Source organism: Natrix helvetica, assembly GCF_964273705.1.
Source record: "Natrix helvetica genome assembly, chromosome: 1".
Taxonomy (NCBI): Eukaryota; Metazoa; Chordata; class Lepidosauria; order Squamata; family Natricidae; genus Natrix; species Natrix helvetica.
In genome coordinates, this window is record NC_138548.1 from 189103433 (window position 1) to 189125231 (window position 21799).

At 40.3% G+C, this 21799-nt stretch overlaps 1 long non-coding RNA gene across 1 annotated transcript; it reads right to left on the bottom strand.

Moving 5' to 3' along the window:
* Positions 1-12483: 12483 nt before the first annotated feature.
* LOC309383224 lies at positions 12484-13311 on the bottom strand. The gene is made up of 3 exons (XR_014173797.1): positions 13233-13311; positions 13083-13138; positions 12484-12982 (listed from the first exon to the last, which is right to left on the bottom strand). It is a non-coding gene; the product is annotated as an uncharacterized lncRNA (long non-coding RNA).
* Positions 13312-21799: the final 8488 nt, after the last annotated feature.

Consider the following 21799-nt stretch of genomic DNA (forward strand, 5'->3'; position numbering starts at 1 on the left):
GAAGCTCCAACAGAAAAAGGTGGCTTCCAGGGCTGATAGCCAGGGCCATCTGACATTTCCCAGCTGCCTTTGAAGTCAGAGATAAGTGGGGAAGAAGAACAGCTAAGGCCTGTTCCAGATGCACGTATGCAAAGAGCTGTCAGGAGAGGAGAACAACTGAAGAACAGGAGCCAACTTGGGAAGAAAGGCACATGTGGATGCTGAATGGCCCCTCTCTGACTGGGGAATAAATAGAAGCAAAAGAGTAGCAGTGGATATAGGAGACAACAGTTCAGATTTCTTTCATAGATTCTCTAGAAGATCCAATGATGATTTCTGCATAATTTGCTAAAAATCTAGTTTCAGAAGGTAACAGGAATGTAAAGGAATGGAATTTGAACACTTGATTCTACGTATTAGATAGGATTCTTCCAAACCAAACCAAACCAGATGGATATGCAATTAACTGACCAATCACACCCAGCATGTAGTCCTTAAGGGAACTACATCTATATGGAGAAAAGCATGCAGTGCAGTACCTCTGCCCAATGTTCTTCAATGTCATCATAAATTAGTTAGATGAGAAGGGAAGTTTATCAAATTTGCAGATGACATCAAGCTGGGGAAAATTGTTAACACTTTGGAATATAAACTAAAAATTCAAAAGAATCTTGAAGGATTTGAACATTAGGATTTATCCAAAACATGCAGTTCAATGATGAGAAAAGTAAGGTCCTGCACTTAGGCAAGAAAACCCATATGCATAGGTATAGAATATCTGGTACCTGGCTCAACAGTAATAACTGAGAAAGACGTCTAGTAGACCACCACTTAATAGGAACCAGCAGTGTACTGGTCCCAGGCTGCATCAAGAGCATGAAACGTGACAATACCACTTTATACTGCACTAGTCAGCCTATACTTGGAATACTGTATACAGTTCTGGTCAATGTGATACAAAAAGAAGTTGAGACCTGGAAAGTCTACAGAGAAGAGCAGGAAAGGTGATAAAGTGTCTGAACAATTGAGCTAGATATGTTCTAGGCCAGGGGTCTCAACCACATGGCCCGCAGGCCGGATCCAGCCTGCGATAGGCCCAGAGTTGTCCCACAGGGCCATCCCAGAGATGGCGAGGGACCGCCCCATGCTGCTCCGGCTCTGCCAGACCCTGGCCCTGCCCACCCAGTTGGCCGTGACAGCCAGGCCTGCCCATCCCAGCAAACGAAATCCTGATACAGCCTGCAATTGGATCAAGTTTGACACCCCTGCTCTAGCCTATCAAAAGAGAAAGATTAGGGGGAACATGACAACTGTCTCAAGGGGCTATCATAGAGATGAGGCTTATTCTCCAAAGCACCAAAGAACAAAAAGTAATGGGTGGATTCTTGTTAAAAAGTAATACAACCTAGAAATAAGAAGTAAGAAATTTTCTAACAGTGAGAATTAATTCTATTAATTAATCAATAGAATAGCTTGTCTCTGGGAGTTGTGGGTTCTCCATAATTGCATGTTTTCAAAAATAGACTGGACAACCATTTGGCCAGGATGTTAAAAAGTCTCCTGCCTTGAGCAGGAAGTTGGACTAGAAAATCTCCAAGTTCCCTTCCATCCCTATGGTTTTATGTTCAATTACATGATTTCATTTTCATTAAAAGTTGCTGAGAAGCAAGTCTGCTTTCTCAATTCTCCTAATTTGATACCCAAGATGTGTAGCTATGCTACAAAATAAAAGCAAAAATTCATTGGTAACATAACATACATTTTGAAATTGCATTATCTTTGCCTTCTGTTTATTTAGCTCATTACAGTATTTTGTTACCATAGAGAAATTTAAACTGGGAATGGGAAACTCTATGCCTGAACTGGAAAACCACAGGAAATATTGTGAAAGAGGCAATGTTTGTGTAATCACTCTTTTATCTGACATCTCTGTCTTCTCCATCACATGATAATCCCTTTAAAGATATTTTTTCTTCTTAATAGCACAGTATGACATCTAGAAATTATGCAGAGTTCTGAGATGTTGTGCAATAGGCACTGTTGAGAGCTGGAAGTGAAACTCGGTATGACATTTCTTGTGGTTGATATTTCAGCATTGTTGAACCTTGAATAAGCTGAATTGAAGCTGCTTCTCCTAGCCCTCCTATTGATCCATCTAGCCCATCCCTGCATGCTTTGCCTGGCAACATTGTTTCTATGATCTCAGTCACAAGACTTAGAATCATAAGGCTGGAAGGGAACTTGGAGATTTTGTAGTCCATCCCCCTACTATTGTCTTTATACCATTCCAAATGGCTGTCCAATGTCTTCTTGAAAATCTCTAGTGATGGAGCACCCACAACATCTGCATGGAAGCCATTTTATCGTCAGGAAATTTCTCCTTAATATTAGGTTGGATCTCTCTTTGATGATCTTCTAGCCATTATTTCTTGTTCCACCCTCACATGCTTTGGAGAATAGGTCAACCCTTTCTTTTCTGTGACACTATCTCAAGTATTGGAAGACTGCTATCATGTCAACCCAAATCCTACTCTTCATTAGAATAGGCATACCTAGCTCCCTTTACCATTGATTGTGCAGTTTAGCCCCCAGACCCTTTATCGTCTTTGTTGCTCTTTCCTACAACTTTCAAGGGACTTTTTCAGCTCTCCTTCCTGAGAACCCATCCAGTGGAGATCTTGGAAAAGGACTGAGGGACCCTGCTGCCAAGCACATGTTTCTATTGATGATTCTCTTTTTGTTTAATTTAAATTTTGTTCCTCAACTAATATCAGCAGATTATATGTTTTTCTGGAACTAGTAGATAAAAATAATGTTAGAATTCTCAAAAGAAAAAAGTATCAGCCTTCTGAAAAAGTCTCCCTCTGCCTTAAAAATCTACTTTGTTCTTAACCTTTGCCATCCAGTCACTTGATTGTGAGATAGTAGCTATATAAATATGATTTGTAAATAATAAATACAATATCTAGTAAAATTTACTCCACAATTGTCATTATAATGTATCCAATTTGGATAGAGAATCAGTTGAGGCAGAGTTTATAGTAGAATGGAATATAATAAGATCATTTCAGGGAGAGATTTTGTATGGGGATTGAATGTTTTGCCCCAGTTTGTTAGTGGGAAAAGTGAAGTAATAGTAAACATTTCTGTAACATTTTCACATGTTCAACTCACTTCACATTAATTTTACTGTCATAAGGTTTATAACAAGAAGCAGGGGGTTCTTGGTTCATAGCTCAGTCTCTGATCCACTGTATTATATCAGCTTTCTGGAAATTGCCTTCTAATGGTCTGACCTGATATTCAGGATACCCCTAAAATGGGAAGAATCAACATCTTCAGTCAGGCATTAGAGCAATATACGGAGCTGTCTATAGATCCCTGTCATAACCTCTACCCTCCAAAAACAAGCAAAAACTTTGGTTGCACCCCATCCAACGGCATTTGGAACAATCCTTCGGACTGCTAGAGAATAGAGAAACTGCTACCTCCCTGCATTAAGCCATGGGCTGTGTTGACTTTTGGCTTAGCATTGAGTGAACTCAGCACACATTTGTGTTTGGGATATCCTGCTTTATGCCTTGCAGTCTTTTTTTTTTTTACAGCACTTGTGTACTGTTTATTCAGAAGATACTGTATGATGAACTGTACAATAAAATGTTATTGCCCTCAATGCCTTTTTAATGAATTTATGCTATTAAAGCATACTTTTATAAGTGTGCTTAATAACAAAATTGTAGTTACATTTTGAAAACCAGAAGCTTTTATTATGTGATGCTTTTATTATATAAATAATATTTCTTTTGATAATTAAAATAGTATTTTTAAACTGTATTTTTAAACTGACTTGATTGCAAAAATGATATTTAATTAGTAATCTTTCTATTCTTAAGAGAGCCAGTTTGGTGTAGTGGTCAGTCACTCTTTCTCAAACCTAGGAAGCAGGCAATGACAAACCAATTCAGAAAAACCTTGCCAAGAAAACTTCAGGGACTAGTCCAGGCAGTTGCCAGGAGTCAACACCAAGGCTGACTGGATGAGAATCAAAATAGAGCTGAAAGGGACCTTAGAGGTCTTCTAGTCCAACCTCTGCTCAAGTAGGAAACCCTATACCATTTTAGATAAATTGTTGTCCAATCTCTTCTTAAATCCTCTTTTATTCCCTCATCTAAGTTACTCGTGAAAATATTGAAGAGTACTGGGTCTAAGACGGAACCCTGTTGTACCCCACTGCTTACTTCCCTCCATGTAGATGTAATTAAGGATGAATTTTTGAGTACAGTTTGTCAGCCAGTTACAAATCCATCTGACTCTGGGACAGTTGTTTTGTTCCAGTTTAGATTACCTCACAAGATTGTTGTAAATAGATAAATAAATACTTAATAAAGAGGGATCTCATAAAGCATCTTGAATTCATGAAAAATAGGTGAAATATAAATAAAATGAATTCATTCATTTGAAACATTTCTCAACTGGATTTCCTTGAGAGGTTGCTAGGGCTTCTATAAGAGAATATGAGTGGAAAAAAATTAATATTATTTTTTATCTAAGCCTATTATTTGACAAAAATTAATTATGTTGGTCTTACGGTTTTTAAAATGCATGAATGGAAACAAAAAGATTAATTTCAAGAAATGTACGGTAAGCTAAATGTAATTTTTTTAAAGGAAGCTGGGGGGCTAAAAAGTCATTATTAATTTTAAATAGGCAGAAAAAGTATGTATGCAGATACCATTCCTTATTAGCATCTTATAGAGTAGAAATTTATGATAAGACTTTTAGGCCTACTGGGATAAGGTAAAAAAAAATCCTCTACCTCTTTTACATTACAGTAAATGTCCTTTGAGAGGGAGGAGGAATCCAACAAAAAAGGAGTTTAACGTGGGCCAAAGAACCACAGAAAAATAATATTCTTTCCTTTAAAAAGCACTGACAATATTAGATAATCATAACACAATTTATCAATCATGCTAGTGCACTGTGAGATGTTTATATAATAAGTTTTATATGCCTGAAGGGGAGAATTCCCCAAGACCTGAAAATTATCTCAAGATTCTTCCAGGATAAAAAGGTGGGAAAAGGCTAGTTAAAATCAATTTGACTTCTGCTATCAAACTGAACAGGAGCTAGATTATTCTGTAAAACCCAAATTAGAGACCATAATGTACTATTTGATCAAAAGGCAATGTTTCCTGCTGAATACTTCTTGCTTAGCCTCTAATCATTAACCAAACTACTATATTTAAATAAAAGCAGCTCAGCCAATATCTCAATCAATAAAATGATGATGCTACTGGTACATTAAATCTGGGTAATTCAACTGAACAAATATTTTAGAAACAAAATGTTAAGAGTAGTACTTGAAAAATTTAGAAGCTGAAATGATCCAAAAAGTTGTGAAAGCCATGTTATCTATGAAAGCCGAGTCAGCTGCATTCCAGCCATTACCAACCAAATCAATCATCTTTTAACTATCACTGCTGGAATTAATGAAACTAGCATATGGTCTAGTATGTGTTTATTCTCATTAATCTATACTTGGTATCTCATAATGTCAATGTGAAAACAAATTTTACAAATGTCTGTATATTTATTAAAAAGAAAAAACTGAAATATCACATTGGCATAAGTATTTGGACCCTTTGCAACAACACTTGAAATTTAGCTCCAGTGCCTCCCATTTAGTTACTCCCATTTAGTTACCTCCCATTTAGTTACTTGCGGGATCGCATCCTCCCACATACATCCCTGCGGCCAATCCGCTCTCACAGGGAGGGCCTTCTCCAGGTGCCGTCCACTAGGCAATGCCAGCGGGCGGCGCCAAGGAATAGGGCCTTCTCTGTGATGGGCCCAACCCTCTGGAATGACCTCCCCCCCCCCGACATTAGAACCACCTTGGACTTCCGCTCCTTCCGACAAAAATTGAAGACTCACCTGTTTCGATTAGCTGGCCTGGCATAATTATAAATGTTACAACTGCTACCTCCTGAAAGTACACTCTCAACTGGTTATTTTAAGGGTAGTGTTTTAATTCTAATTGATTTTAGGGCTTTTAGAGCCATATTTTATTCTTCTGTACAGTGCTCTTAATTTTAACCTCCTCCATATATATACGTATATTTATAGTTATATTTATATTTGTATTTTTATCTGTTATTTGTTGTGTGGACTGTACACCGCCCCGAGTCCCTTTTTGGGAGAGGGGGCGGTTTAGAAATGCGAAGAATAAATAAATAAATAAATAAATAAATAAATAAATAAATAAATAAATAAATAAATAAATTTCTCTGGATCATTGCTGAGACGTTTCTGCACCTTGATTGGAGTTGACCTGTGGTAAATTAAGTTGATTGGACATGATTTGGAAAGACACACACTCTATAGAAGTCACAGCTGACAATGCATACTGTATGGTAGTAGCACAAAAGCCACGAGGTCGAAGGAACTGCCTGCAGAGCTCAGAGACAGGATTATTGCAAGGCACAGATCTGGGGAAGGCTACAATAAAATTTCTGCTGCACTAAAGGTTCCTAAGAGCACCATGACCTCCATGATTCTCAAATTGAAGACGTTTGTCACAACCAAGAGTTGGTCACCCAGTCAAACTGAGCAATCTGTCAAGAAGGGCCAGAGAGGTGACCAAGAACTTGATGATCATTCTGACTTAGCTCCAGAGATCCTGTGTGGAGATGGAACAGAAAAGAGGAGGAGGAGTTGCATTATATGTGAGCGATCACTACATATCTATAGAAATGCACATGATCAAAGATAAAACCCTTCCAGAGTGTATATGGATCAATATAAAAGGGGGTAAAGTAGCATTGCCATATTACAGGCCACCCAACCAATAAAAAAAATAGATCAACTCTTTGCCAACCAGTTAATAAATGTACGCAGGAAGCATACCACAGCAGTAATGGGAGTCTTTAATTATCCAGTTATCAACTAGGAGACAAATTCTGCAGCGAATGGGAGATCAAACAGATTCTTAACCAACCTAGCTGACAAGTTTATCATATAAAATGTACAGGAGGGAACTACTCCGCTAGAGAAGTAAAGCTATACTGGACCTAATTCTTACTAATAGAGAAGAAGTGATAGAGGGAGTTGAAGTTGCTGGAACTTTGGTTGAAAGTGACCATGTCATACTGGAATTCAATATAATGCAAACATAAGCAATAGTAAATAATCCAACTAGTGCCTTAAATTTTAAAAGAACTGATTTTAACAAACTGAGAGAGATCCCAGGAAAGATTCCATGGATGAAAATACAAAAGGGGAAAACAGGTCAAGAAGCATGGGAAACACTGAAAAATGAAATCATAAAAGCCCAGTCCAGCGCAATACCACTGATCAGAAAAACAAGAAATTCAAGAAGAAACCATCATGGCTGCATTAAGATCTCTCTGACATACTGAAAGGCAAAAAATGGAAAGAGGGACACATAACTAAGGCTGATTATCAACAGATAGCCAGAACATACAAAGAAAAATCAGGAAAACAAAGGCTCAGAATGAACTAAGGCTTGCTTCAAAAGTCAGATAATAAAAGAAGTTTCTTTCAATATATTAAAAACAAGAAAACAGTCAAGGAAACAGTAGATCCACTAAGCAGAGAAGATGGCAAGGAAGTAAGAGGCAGTAGGGAGAAAGCAGAGCTGCTTAATTCATTATATGCATTAGTCTTCATGCAAAAAGAAATTCTAGCCCAACAGGTAGCTTTTTCTAACAAAAAAGCTACTGTAAAACACAAACCAGAAATTAAAATTAAAATAAGCAAGAAAATGGCAAGACAACGCCTATCTGACCTTGATTAATATAAACCAATGGGACCTGGCAGATTACATCCCAGAGTTCTGAAGGAGCTGGCAGATATTATCTCAGAACCGTTGTACCAAATCTTTCAAAAATCCTGGAGCACAGGGAAAGTGCCTGAGGATTGGAAAAGGTTTGATGTGGTTCCCATCTTCAAGAAAGAGAGAAAAACAGATCCAGGAAACTACAGACCAATCAGTCTAACATCAATACCTGGGAAGATCCTGGAAAAGATCATAAAAAAACAGATCTGCAAATAACTAGAAGCAAATAAAGTTATAACTGGTAGCCAGCACAGGTTTGTTGAAAATAGATCATGCCAAACCAATCTTATTTAGTTCTTTGATAAAGTCACTAAATTAGTAGACCAGCAAAATGCTGTGGACATTGTATACTTAGATTTCAGTAAGGCACTTGACAAAGTAGATCACAATCTACTTCTTGGTAAGTTAGAAAAATGTGGAATAGATAGCATTACCATCAAATGGATTTATATAGCTGGCTGACAAACTGTACTCAACAAATAATCCTTACTGGTACTACATCTACATGGAGAGAAGTAAGTAGTGGGTTACCACAAGGCTCTGTCTTAGGCCCAGTACTCTTCAATATCTTTATAAACAACTTAGACAAGGGAATAGGAGGGGAACTCATCAAATTTGATACTAAACTGGCAGGAGTAGCCCCAGAAGACAAACTCAGGATCTCAAATGATCTTGAGAAACTTGAACAATGGGCTCTATCGAACAAAATGAATTTTAATGTGGATAAAAGCAAAGCTTTACATTTAGGCAGGGAAGATCAAAGATGTTAGTGTCAACTCTGAAGTGAACCTGGCCATTCTGGGGCATCAGGGTTGTAACAATGTAAAGAAGGGATAGTGATAGGGGACATAGTTAGATGGGGATTTTGCAGCCAAAACGAAATAGTTTCCTGTGGGAACCAAGGATATTCCAACACGTGGCTGGAGAAGGAGGGGTGAAGTAACCAGGTGACCAGCCAGCACCTTGATTGGACAATGTGACTGATTGTTTGAGGAAAGGGGGAACTTTCAGTTTTTAATCAGGTGAAAACCATGGGAACTTTCAGAGTTGGTTTTTACCAGTTTGTGCTAATATGATACCTCGGGGAGAGGGGGCGGTCTATAAATCAAATAAACTTGAAACTTGAACCTCCAATAAAATAGTTCTTTGAGGAACTTACCTGCCTCAGAGTTCTGCTTTCTTTTGGGCTATTACTTGGAAACCTGATATTAATCCGACTCTTTTAAATCTCTGCTCCAACTGGAGCTGCTCTCTGGGTTCCTGAGTCCCAGCTGCTAACCTGGTCTACAGAGGGAGCAGGAAGACTCAGGGAAGATTGCAACGGAAGGAAGCCTTAGGTTCTAGAGCTAGCCTCCTGAAGAGCCTACAGACTCTCACAGAGAGCCAACAGGTGGCAGAGGTGGTTGCAGAAATTGCCTGGCAAGTGGGGACCCAGCCAAAGGTCCGTACCAATTGGCCGGCCACGGGAGATCTGTACCGAGCCAAGGAGGACTTCAGGTGTCAGAATCAAGTCCAGAAGCCAGTGAGATATCTCCCAGTGACCTCAATGAGGGAATCCATTACTACTATCCTCCAGTGGAGAACAGAATCCCTCAATGAGTCCGGGGTCTGGAAACTCCAGATGGTGTTTCACAGCCAAACCTTGGAAGGACTGCCAGAGAGGTTTGACTGATGAGCCTTGGGAGCTTGGAACAGACACACTGACCTGAACAACCAAGATTGATCCAAGAGTGAGCCAGCTGACCCTGACTTTCCCTCCAAGATGGGACCGCATTTCCACCTCTGCAGTGCAAGCGGCCAGCCGTCCACCGGCCATGTCTGCGCAGTCAAACCTGGGGCCACGGTGGAGCCCACCAAGGCATTGTGAAGCAGGCAGACCACAGGGCCCGTGCCCCCAACCAGGTAGGCAGGTGCGTCCTGATTGAGTGTACTACCCTAGCCATGGCTGGATCCAGACACTATGGGTATTGTCTCATGCACCACCACTGCCTCCTGCACTAGCTCCCCTCCTGTTGCTTCACCACCAATTACGGCCACCTTTTATGGGGACCCCGACAAACTTCCTGAACCAGGTATGGGCTCAACTCAATGACCATGGCCACTCCCACCCCACCAACCAGGCGATGGTTCATGCGATCTCTGCTAACCTGAAGGGAGAAGCGGCCGAGTGGGTGACTCAACTCCACAATGAAGTGCACCAAAGCTGGGAAATACTGATACCTTTCTATAGCAGCTAAGAACCACGTTCTACATAAGAAACGTAGGTTGACCGAACAGAAGCTGAGGACCCAACCTGAGAAACACACACTCGATCGACAGTCCAGCTACAGTCCAAGCTAAGGAACAGCCAAGGGGGGGGGGCTCGATGCATGTCATGAAGTGCTTCTTATAGTGGCCAACAAGGCCACTGAGCGGCCAAATGCCTAGCCCTGCCCCCCCCCCCCCCCAGCCAAAGGCAAAGACCTCAGAGCCAACCAAACCAAAAAAACTACTGGGGAAGGTGTGGAGAAGGAAAAATTCACCCAGTGAGTCATCGAGGTCTCCCCTTTCCCAGGTGGGATTTGGCTTTGGGACCACTACTGCCAGTGGTCTACAACAGCAATGACAAGGGGGAGGATGACCTGATGGTAAGTGAAGCCATCCCCCTGTTCATCATTCAGTTGAGACTGATAGTGCCAAAGACTGGGGCACAAGGAGAGGTGGAAGCCATCATAGACACGGGTTGCACCCGCTGTCTGATCAGCCTACCCACAATCCTGAAGATAGGGATCAGGACGAAAACATTGACCCAATCCATACGATTCGAGCAAGTGGATGGGTCATTGATAGGGGGAGCCCTTGCCACCCTCATCACTGAACCTGTGTGGTTAGAAATGGGCTGGCACTGGAAAATCATCCGCTTCATGGTGGCACCAAAAGTGACTAAAGCAGTGATCCTAGGCCTGGCATAGCAGGACAAATGGGGGTTCACCATTTGGTGGGAAGGGGGTTACATAAAGCTGATATTGGCTCCCTCCTCCTAACACTGCCACAAACGGAACTGTCCAATGGCCAAACAGCACTAAGCGAAGCAAAAAAGCCACAACCTCCAAACTGTTTCTAGGCATCCCCCAGTTCCCTAAAGAATACCAGGACCTAATAGGGGTGTTTAGAGAAGAGGAGTGTAATGCCCTACCCCCCAACACCCCAAAGACTGTGCCATAGAATTTGTACCTGGGGTAAAGCTACCAAAGCCAAAAATGTACTCCATGACCCCCAAAGAGATGACAGAGCTGAGAGAATACATCGACACGAACCTAGCCCAAGGATTCATACAACCATCAAAGTCCAGGGTGGTTGCCTGGTCCTCTTTAAAGAGAAGAAATATGGCTCAATGAAGCTATGCATGCATTTTAGAGAAATAAGCACAGTTTGCATGGAGAATACCTATCCAGTCCCCCTCCTGAAAGACCTGCTAGCCCACCAAGAAAAGGGAAAAGTGTTCGCAAAATTAGACCTGTGGGAAGTGTACTACAGGGTACAAATCAAAGAAGGAGACCAATGGAAGACAGCCTTCAACTGCCCCTTGGGGAGTTTCCAATTCAAAGTAATGCCATTGGTCTCCAAGGAGCCCCTATGGTCTTCATATAATTAATCAATGATGTGCTGGACGAGCACCTGCCCTCGTGTATTTAGGTGAATTCCCATCTTCACTGAAACCCTAGAGGAGCATATTAAACTAGTGCGCCAAGTACTCAAGAAACTCCTTGCAGCCAAACTGTATGCCAAGCTGTATAAGTGTGAATTTCATCAGTCTAGCGTAAATTACCTAGGGTACCGTGTGTCCAGTGAAGACATAGAAATCGATCCAGCCAAGGTCCAAGTGGTTTTGGACTGGAAGCTCCCTTGTACTGACAAGCAGCTCCAAAGCTTCCTGGGATTTGCAAATTTTTACAGCCAATTCATCCCCTCCTTTGAGAAAATTGCCCTACCCATTACTGAACTGTTAAAGACTGGAGAGGGGAGTGAAACCATGACTGGACCAACCCCTAAAGTGGACCCTAGAATGCCAGTAGGCATTTGAAATGCTCAAAAGACTATTCACCAAAGAGCCGGTCCTCAAACACCTGAACCCCAAGCAGCCCTTTGTAAACCAAGCTGACGCCTATGACATAGCCATTGCTATAGTCCTCTTTCAAAAGAGCCCAAAAGGCAACTTGCAGCCCTGCACTTACACTTCCAAAAAACTGACCGAAACCAAGAGGAGAAAGAGGCACACGGAGTCCAATGGGTGCTGATGACCTGGCACCACTTCCTCGAAGGCAGCCAAGTGCCTTTCAAGGTATGAATGGACTACAAAACCTGGAGGCACTCAGCACTCTGCATAAGCTCTTCCTAAAGCAAGTCAGGTGGGTGTAATACCTCAAACAGTTCAACTTTATGCTTAAATACATCCCTGGGGGGGAAAAACCTGCAAGCAGACACATTGTCATAAAAACACCAATATAACAGTAAATAGGAGGAGGTGGTCCATGACATGCTTCCCCCCTCCCAAACTGCTGTGCAGTCCACCGCCAAAGATCAAGTGCAACAACGGAAAGCGGGGGGGGGGGATGATGCAGAAGTTAAAAGACTGGCTCTCTGTGGACGCATGGTACAATGACAACAAAGGAGTGCTGACCCTCAAAGACAGACTGGCTTGAAAAGGCTCCAAATTGTATGTCCCAAACAGCCCATGTCTCCAAGCGCTCCAGAAGAGCCACGATTCCAAACAGGCAGGGCACTTTGGCTACTTGAAGACCCTGCACCCATCAAGGAGGCAATTCTGGTGGCCAAAGATGAAAAGAGACATTGAGGACTATGTTAAAAGCTGTGCCACTTGTGTGGCCATGAAAAAGAGACCAGGTAAAACCTCCAGGTCTTCTCCAACAAGTAGTGGACCCGTTCCAGCCATGTGTTCTGACCTAGGCTTCCTGAGAGTGTAAAAAGCACACGCTTAGTCCAGTGGTGGGTTTCAAAAATTTTTAGAATCTCTTCTGTAGGTGTGGCCTGCTTTGTGAGAATGGCTTGCTGACCATGTGACCGGGTGGGAGTGGCTTGCCAGCCATGTGACCGGGTGGGAGTGGCCAAGATGATGTCACTGAATTCTTTGCCCCAATGGATGATCTACAAAAAGAAGATATAAAAAAGGAAATTTATTATTTTGTGCACTTACTACTTAAATAAGATTAAAATAAGTACACAAAACAATAAAAGAACTACTTACAGAAGGAAGATGACTTTCCTTGCCAATCTTAAATATTACTGACTCCAATGAATGGCCTGCACAAAGAAGAGACACAGAAATGAACTCTTCAATTGCATGCACTGCATTAGGATGAAACCAGCACACAAAACAATAAAAACAGCTACTTACAGAAGGAAGATGACTGTGCTTGCTGGTCTTCTACGTCACTCACCACATTTGCTCCAATGAAGGGCCTGCACAAAGAGACACAGAAATGAACTCTTCAATTACATGCACTGCATTAGGATGAAACTAACACACAAGACTTCCTGTGGTCACGTCAGCGAGTCTGGAGCTGAGGAACGGGAGCTCTCCTAATCTTTAACTCCAACTTCTTCATTTGGGCTCATATTTGAGTGCTGTGGATCCTGTAGGGACCAACAGATTAAGGAGGAAACTCTGAAGACACTGGGACAATAAGGCAAATCCTCCCAGCGGCAGGAGAAACCCACTAAACGGACGAGGAATCACCCTGCCACTTTGTCAGGACTGAACAATGGCGGCCACATAAGAAGGAAGCAAAAAGACAGAGCAGCTGAAATCGAGGTATCCGTTACTACAACCCAAAGAAGAGGGAAACGACACATATCTGGCAGAAAGGTGAGCTGGAAAGAAAGAGGCTCTGAGAAGGAGATTTTTTCAGACTTTTGCCGAGAAGCTGTGAGAGCAGATTTACGGTCTGTGAATTGACAGCGTAAATAACTTGAACTAAATAGCCCAGAGAGAAAGCAAAATCCCGGCATGGATAATAAGAGTAAGACAGTGTAATTATTGAAAAGACTTGGAAAGTACAAAAGTGTTCAACATTGGGGTTGGTTGTCGATTTGCTGACTTTTTTTTCTCTTGCTCTTCTGGAATGATCAGAGGGCTCCACTACCTACCCACCCACCCTTATTTCCCCTGGTAGCTGGACTGGTTGTATTAATTGACTGACACTAACACTGATACTGAACAGAGGATGACATCTAATGGATCAAAACTGGAACCTGTGGTCTGGAAAAATCAGTAACCTTTTATTACCTATTACCCTTATAATTGATACACTGGAGAGATATTAATCTGTATAAGAAAACTGTGTGATAAATAACGATAAGATATATGATAATTAAGGATTTAAATAGAATGGAATAATACATAGGAATGTGTAGATACTGAAACGTGATATTAAGGAAGGTTAATTACTACTAAATATTGAGATAGATAACTATTGATAAGATTGATAAGACTGATAACATTGATATTGTTGATAAAGTAGAAGCAAAGTAGAACTTATATGCAATTGTGGACAAGGATAATTAGGGGGATAAAAATGGCAACTTCAGGAAAGTCAATTAAAAAAACCACACCTAATACGACTCTGGCAACACCCCCCTCCTCAAATCAAAGATCAATTGAGAGCGCACTAGGACTGGAGAAAGGTGGAAAGATGGCAGAAACAACAGGGCCAGCACCAACATTGCAAAGTATGCAATTAATGCTCCAAATGATACAAGAGATGCTTATAAGAAATCAAGAAGTGACAGCTACAAATCATGAAGAGACAAGGAGGAATCATGAAGAAGTGAAAAATGAAACAGGAGAACTAAAAGGAAATATTAAAACCGTGGATGATAAAATTGAAAAGATACAGACCGCCTTAGCAATCAATGAACAGAAAATCCAGAACATTGAAACAAAAATAGAACAAACAGGCCAGAAGGTGGAAAAAATGGAGCTAGAATATAGACAATTGAATAAAGAACTAGAGTTATCAATAATGCGACTTGAAAATGAAAGAGCTGCATTCTATTTAAGATTCCAAAACATACCGGAAGAGAAGGAGGAATATCTGAAAGGGAAAATGATTGAAATCTTTGCCAAAATGCTACAGAGAAAAGAGCAAGAGTTGAGAGGAGATATTGATGAAGCTTACCGAGTCCATACTAATTATGCCAGAAGCCACAGACTCCCAAGAGAAGTGCATGTAAGATTTGCCAAAAAAACAACCAGAGATGAGGTATACAAAAAAACCAGAGAAGGGACGTTTACATACCAGGGAAAAGAGTTGATCACGCTTAACCAGATTCCACGGAGAATCCGTGAACGATGTAGACAATACCAATTTCTAACAAACCAGTTAAATAAAAACAGAATAATGTACGGCTGATACCAGAAGGGGTACTGGTGACATGGCAAGGGAAAAGATATAAGATAGAGAATATAGAGGAAGCGCAGGAATTCCATGAGAGATACTGTACAGGGGAAGAAGAACAAGGAAGCAAAGAGGAGCTAGAAAGGGGAAGGCGAGGCCAAGAGGAAGAAACATCAGAAGATATAGAAAGAAACAGGAAAGAAGAACAGAGGCAAGAAAGAGAGAGAGCAGAAAAGGAAGGTGCGAGAGGGAAGAGTCAGATACAAACTAGAAGTAACAAGAAAAAACCCATCTAAAGATGGACCAGGAAATAACAATTATCTCAATAAACTTGAACGGATTGAACACACCAAAAAAAAGAGTGCAGATGTTTAACAAACTGAAGAAACTAAAGGTAGATATAATCTGCATACAGGAAGTGCATATTAAAAGGGACCATAAGAACTTATTGGAAAATAAAAAACTAGGGAAATTATACACAACACTAGCAGAAAAAAAAAGAGGGATAGCAACCTATATAAAGGAAAAAATAAATTCCAAAGAAGTCTACGCTGATGAAGAAGGCAGGATACTAATGATTGAATTAGAGACAACAGAAAAACCGATACTATTAATAGTCATATATGCACCAAATCAGAAACAAGAGGAATTTTATAGGAAACTACACAACAAAATAAATGAATTGGAATATGAAAATATTTGCTTAATTGGGGACTATAATGCAATAGTGGACAAAAAAATGGACTATGAAAGCAAAAAGAAAAAAAAAGAAAAAAAATGCTACCCAAATCCTTTTTTGAAATGGCAATCGAATACAAATTACACGATATTTGGAGAGAAAGGCACAAAACAAGAAGTTTTAGTTTAGTTTTATTCGATTTGTTAGCCGCTCCCTCTCCACAAGGGACTTGGGGCGGCGTACAATAAAAAGCAGATGAATATACATAAACACATACACATACACATACAGCAGCGGTTCTCAAATAGTGGGGCGCGCCCCCCTGGGGGGGGGCGCGAGGCTCCGTAAAGGGGGGCGCGAAGGCTCCCTTTCCATCTGGGTGCAACGGCGGTGGCGGCAGCGTGGGCGAGGCATAATATATCCCGCCTGGAAGTGGCAGCACTTCGGACTGTGGATTTTCATTGGAGCCGCGGGCTGGAGCTGTGCAAGAAGCCTGCTCGGGCGGGGGTGAGAGGGAGGGAAGCATGGCTGTCCCAGGCTTCCCTCCCTTCCCCCCCCAGCCCAAGCAGACTTTTTGCACAGCTCCAGCCCGCGGCTCTGATGAGTCTCTGAGCAGTCCCCAGCGCTGCCACTTCAAGCCGGGATATATTCTGCCATGCCCTCGGCGGCGTCTTTATGCAGGTAGCTCGCCTCCCCGCCAGCAGCTCCACCGCCAGCATTCCGTCTGGAAGCGGAAGCGCAACAGCCGCTGGTGGGGAAGGGACAAAGGGGCGGCGGTCGCCCGATCTTGCCACCGCCACCCCTTCGCCCCTGGTAACGGCGACTGTTGTGCTGCTGCTTCCAGCTGGGATGCTGGAGGAGCTGCTGGCAGGGAGGGAGGGAAGAAGGGGAGGAGGGAGTAAGGATAGACAAGCAAGAGGGAAAGAGGAAAGAAGGCAAGCAGGCAGGAAGGAGGCAGAAGGAAGGAGGGAAGAATGGAACTGGAAGGGAGGCAGGGAAGGAGGGAGGGAGAAAGGAAGGATAGGAGGATAGGGAAAGAGGAAAGAAGGCAGGCAGGGGGAAAGAGGAAGGAGGGAACTGGAAGGGAGGCAGGAAGGAAGGGAAGGAGGAAGGGAGGGTGGAAGGAAGGATAGACAAGCAAGAGGGAAAGAGGAAAGAAGGCAAGCAGGCAGGAAGGAAGGAGGCAGAAGGAAGGAGGGAAGAATGGATCTGGAAGGGAGGCAGGGAAGGAGGGAGGGAGAAAGGAAGGATAGGAGGATAGGGAAAGAGGAAAGAAGGCAGGCAGGCAGGGGGAAAGAGGAAGGAGGGAACTGGAAGGGAGGCAGGAAGGAAGGGAAGGAGGAAGGGAGGGTGGAAGGAAGGATAGACAAGTAAGAGGGAAAGAGGAAAGAAAGCATGTGACTACGGTGGGAGACGAGGAAAGACCGGTGTGCTATGTTATGCAGAGGTGTACTTATAACAATTTTATAGACAAATTATACTATTTACAGTCGCGCGGGGGGGGGGCGCGAAATGTTTTCTTCTTCCTAGGGGGGGCATGACAGAAAATAATTGAGAAGCACTGACATACAGGAAGGAGGTAATAATCATAAATACATAAAATAATAATAATAAAATTATTAGCCAATAAAATACCCCAGTTTAAAATGTCGAAGAATAAGTCTGAAAAATGCTGGAAATGTCAACATACGCCGGGTACATTCTACCACATGTGGTGGACCTGTCCTGAAGCTAAAAGATATTGGACTAAAATACACATGTGGTTGGAGAAAATGATACATAAACATATAGACTTGAAACCAGAACTTTTTCTATTGGGAATAATACCAGAAATATACAATAAGGACTTGAAATATCTGATCATAAATGTGTTAACAGCTGCTAGAATTGTATTTGCTAAAAACTGGAAAATGAGAAATTACCAACAGAGGAAGAAATTGTTCGGAAAATAATGGACTGTGCTGAAATGAGTAAACTTACATTTGAAATTAGAGAACTAGAGGATGAGCAATTCTATAAAGTATGGGACTTGTTTTATCAATGGCTGGATAAAAAAATCTGGAAATGAATCTTTTTTTCCCCTTTATCCTATCTCATATGTAATAATAATAGAAAGCTATACTTAATGTTTTGAAAAAATCTCTTTTTCTTTTTTATCTTTCTATACATGTTAAGCTTTCACTATGAAACAGACTATTTACTTATACGAGATAAGAATAATAGTGTATTTAATGTATAAGAGTGAGATGATTTAAATTGTTAGGTATGATTGTAGCTGGTGACTACCTTATAATATAAAATGGAATAATGATGATGTAATGAATAATGGATATAAATATAGACTGAAATATTTAATGACTACATGGATTGACAAATAATAATGGAAAATTAAATTTGGAGTTGAGGATGATTGGAAATTCTAAGGCTAATGGAAAGTAGAAATGTCTTATATGAAGTAATGAGTTTCTTTTTTCTTTGACTTAATCTTTATTTTTACCTTTGAGAGAATGGTGATATAATTTTATAAAGACTTATTGTTACCTAGTATATAATTATAGAGGTAAAGAAACAAGGGTTGTCACAAAAGAAAGAACACTAATGGCAATTTGAACATACAATGCTCAATGAAATATTTAACTACGTTTAATGGATAATTAGAGACCGTATCCTTAATTGTAAAAACCACTGCACAAAAACTTGTAACCAAACGACATGCTTGATGAAATTGTGTGGTTTTTTTTTTTACTTCCCTGCTCTTGTGCTGTATGTGTTGTTTTGTCTTTTTTTAAAGAAAAATAAATAAACTTAAAAAAAAGAAATAATACGAGAATCATCCTAGACATAATAGAGTACTATGAGGCGCACCCAGAAAAACAAATGGTACTGGTTTTCCTTGATGCACAAAAAGCATTTGACAATGTAATTTGGAAATTTATAATAACAGTATTGGATGAGATGAAATTCGGTAAAAAATTTATAAAAATGATAGAAGGATTTTATAATAACCAGACAGCCAAAGTTCTGATGAATGGAGAATTAACAGAGAAGATCGAAATAAAAAAGGGAGTCAGGCAGGGATGCCCCCTCTCTCCTTTGCTGTTCATATTGACTTTGGAAATTTTATTAAATGAAATTCGGAAAGACCAGGGAATAAAAGGTTTAAGACTCAAAAATGAAGAATATAAGGCCCAAGCCTATGCCGATGACTTAGTATTTGTACTAGAGGACCCATTAGATTCCAGTCAGAAATTAATTCAAAAATTAGAAGAATATGGCGAAGTGGCAGGATTAAGGATCAATAAAAACAAAACAAAAATGATAACCAAAAACATGACAAAAAAACAAAAAGTGGAACTGGAAATAATAACCAATATGCAAATAGCTAAGAAAGTGAAATACCTGGGGATCTGGGTGTCAGCAAAATGTTCCACAATTAAAGATGATAACTATAACAAATTAGTGATACAAATAAAGGAAGACTTAGAAAATTGGAAAAATATTCAACTATCACTCATGGGACGCATAGCAACAATCAAAATGAATATTTTACCAAGAATCTTATTCCTATTGCAAGCCGCACCTATTAACCCAGGTAAAAAATTCTTTCAAGAATTAAATAACATAACCACTAGGTTTATTTGGCAGGGACGAAAAGCGAGGATCAAACTAAAGTCATTGCAAGACAGCAAAGAGAGGGGAGGTTTAGCATTACCAAATTGGGATTTATACGCATTGGCAGTATCAATAACATGGGTGAAGGATTGGATAGAGCTAAAGAATAAAAGAATTTTGACCCTGGAAAGCCATGATTTGCAAGCAGGCTGGCACACTTTCCTATGGGATGATAAAAATAAAATGCACAAATACTTTCAAAAACATTTAATTAGAAGAGTGTTATTGCAAAAATGGCTCAAAATAAAAAAAATCCATTACGTGAAAATCCCGAATTGGCTATCACTGACAGAAAGGACGACTCACCCAAATTTTATAGATTGGAACAAAATGCTAAGATATAGAGACTTAATTGATAGACAGGGAAACTTAAAAACAATTGAAGAATTGGCAGAACAGAACATGAAAGTGGACTGGTTAACCTACCCGCAAATCAAAACTAAATACAATAATGATACCAAATTATATGACATTGAAACAGAATCACACGAATTGGATAAAATCATTCAAAGCCCAGATAGAAAAATGATAGGGAGAATATATAAATTTCTCCTGAAATATAAAATAGAAGAGGAAATTGTGAAAGAACAAATGATAAAATGGGCACAGAACTTTGGACACAATATTGAATTAGACAAATGGGAAAAATTTTGGGGAACAAACTTTAAAATGACACTCTCAGTCGCATATAAGGAAAACCAGTATAAAATGTTTTATAGATGGCACCTGGCACCAACAAGGTTAGCTAAAATATCATCAAATACATCCCCAAAATGTTGGAAATGCGAATCGATACACGGAACGTATTACCACTTATGGTGGACCTGTGAAGAGGCTAAAAAGTTTTGGAAAAAGATTAAAAACTGGCTGGAGGCAATAACGGGAGTTAAAATAGAATGGAAACCGGAAATCTTCTTATTAGGATTACTACCTGCAAAATACAAAAAAGAAACCTAGTATTTAATGCTGCATATAATAACGGCGGCAAGGATTGCCTATGCCCAGAAATGGAAAAACAAGCTAACTCCAAGTGAAGATGAAATAATAAGAAAGGTGATGGACTGTGCTGAAATGGACAAACTAACTAAAGAAATCCAGGGAAAAGAAGAATCAGAATTCTATCAGATATGGGATAAATGGTATAGGTGGATGGAGGACAGAAATAAGAATCCTAGGTGATAAATAAGTAGAATTCAATTTGAATGAAATATAAAGAATGATTGTAGTAATGCACGGAATTTAATTGTAACCAATCGACATGCTTGCTGGAAGATGTATTGAAGAGTGTTTTGTGTGTGTGTTTTCTGTCTAATTAAAACAATAAAATTAAAAAAAAGAAACTAGCACACAAAATAATAGAAAAGGAAGATGACTGGCCTTTTGTGTGTCTTCAACATCACCGACTGACCACCTTGCTCCAATGAATGGCCTGCACAAAGAGACACAGATAGGAAGACTTTAACTGCATGCACTGCATTAGGATGAAACAAGCACACAAAATAATAGAAAAGAAAGGTGACTGTCCTTTTGTGTGTTGAAGTCACCCACTGATCACCTTGCTCCAATGAATGGCCTGCACAGATACAGAAAGAAAGACTTTAATTGCATGCACTACTATATTAAGGATGAAACAAGCACACAAAGCGATAAAACATCTACTTACATAGGAAAGATGATTGCCTCGCCGGTCTTCTACATCACTGACCACACTTGCTCCAATGAATGGCCTGCACAAAGAAGAGACACAGAAATGAACTCTTCAATTGCATCCACTGCATTAGGATGAAACCAGCACAGAAAACTATAAAGACAGCTGCTTACAGAGGAAGGTTGACTGTCCTTACTGGTCTTCTGCACCACCACCTCACCACCTTGCTCTAATAACCTGCACAAAGAAGAGACACAGAAAGGAAGACTTTAATTGCATGCACTTACACCTTACATAAGAATAACACAATGAAAGACAAGCAATGAACAACAAGTTCTTAAGAGAAGTCCACATAAGACTTATCAAGAAAACACTTAGAATACAGACTTTACAAATGGCAAGAGGTATTGGACTACACTATCTCTGGAAGGATACAGGATGATGAAATGAAATGTCACAATAAACTTTAGTTAAATGTAATTAAATTTTGAGTGCTATGTACAATGTAATAATAGCTATAGTCAAATAAATGATTAATAATGATAAAGCATTTATATATACTAGAT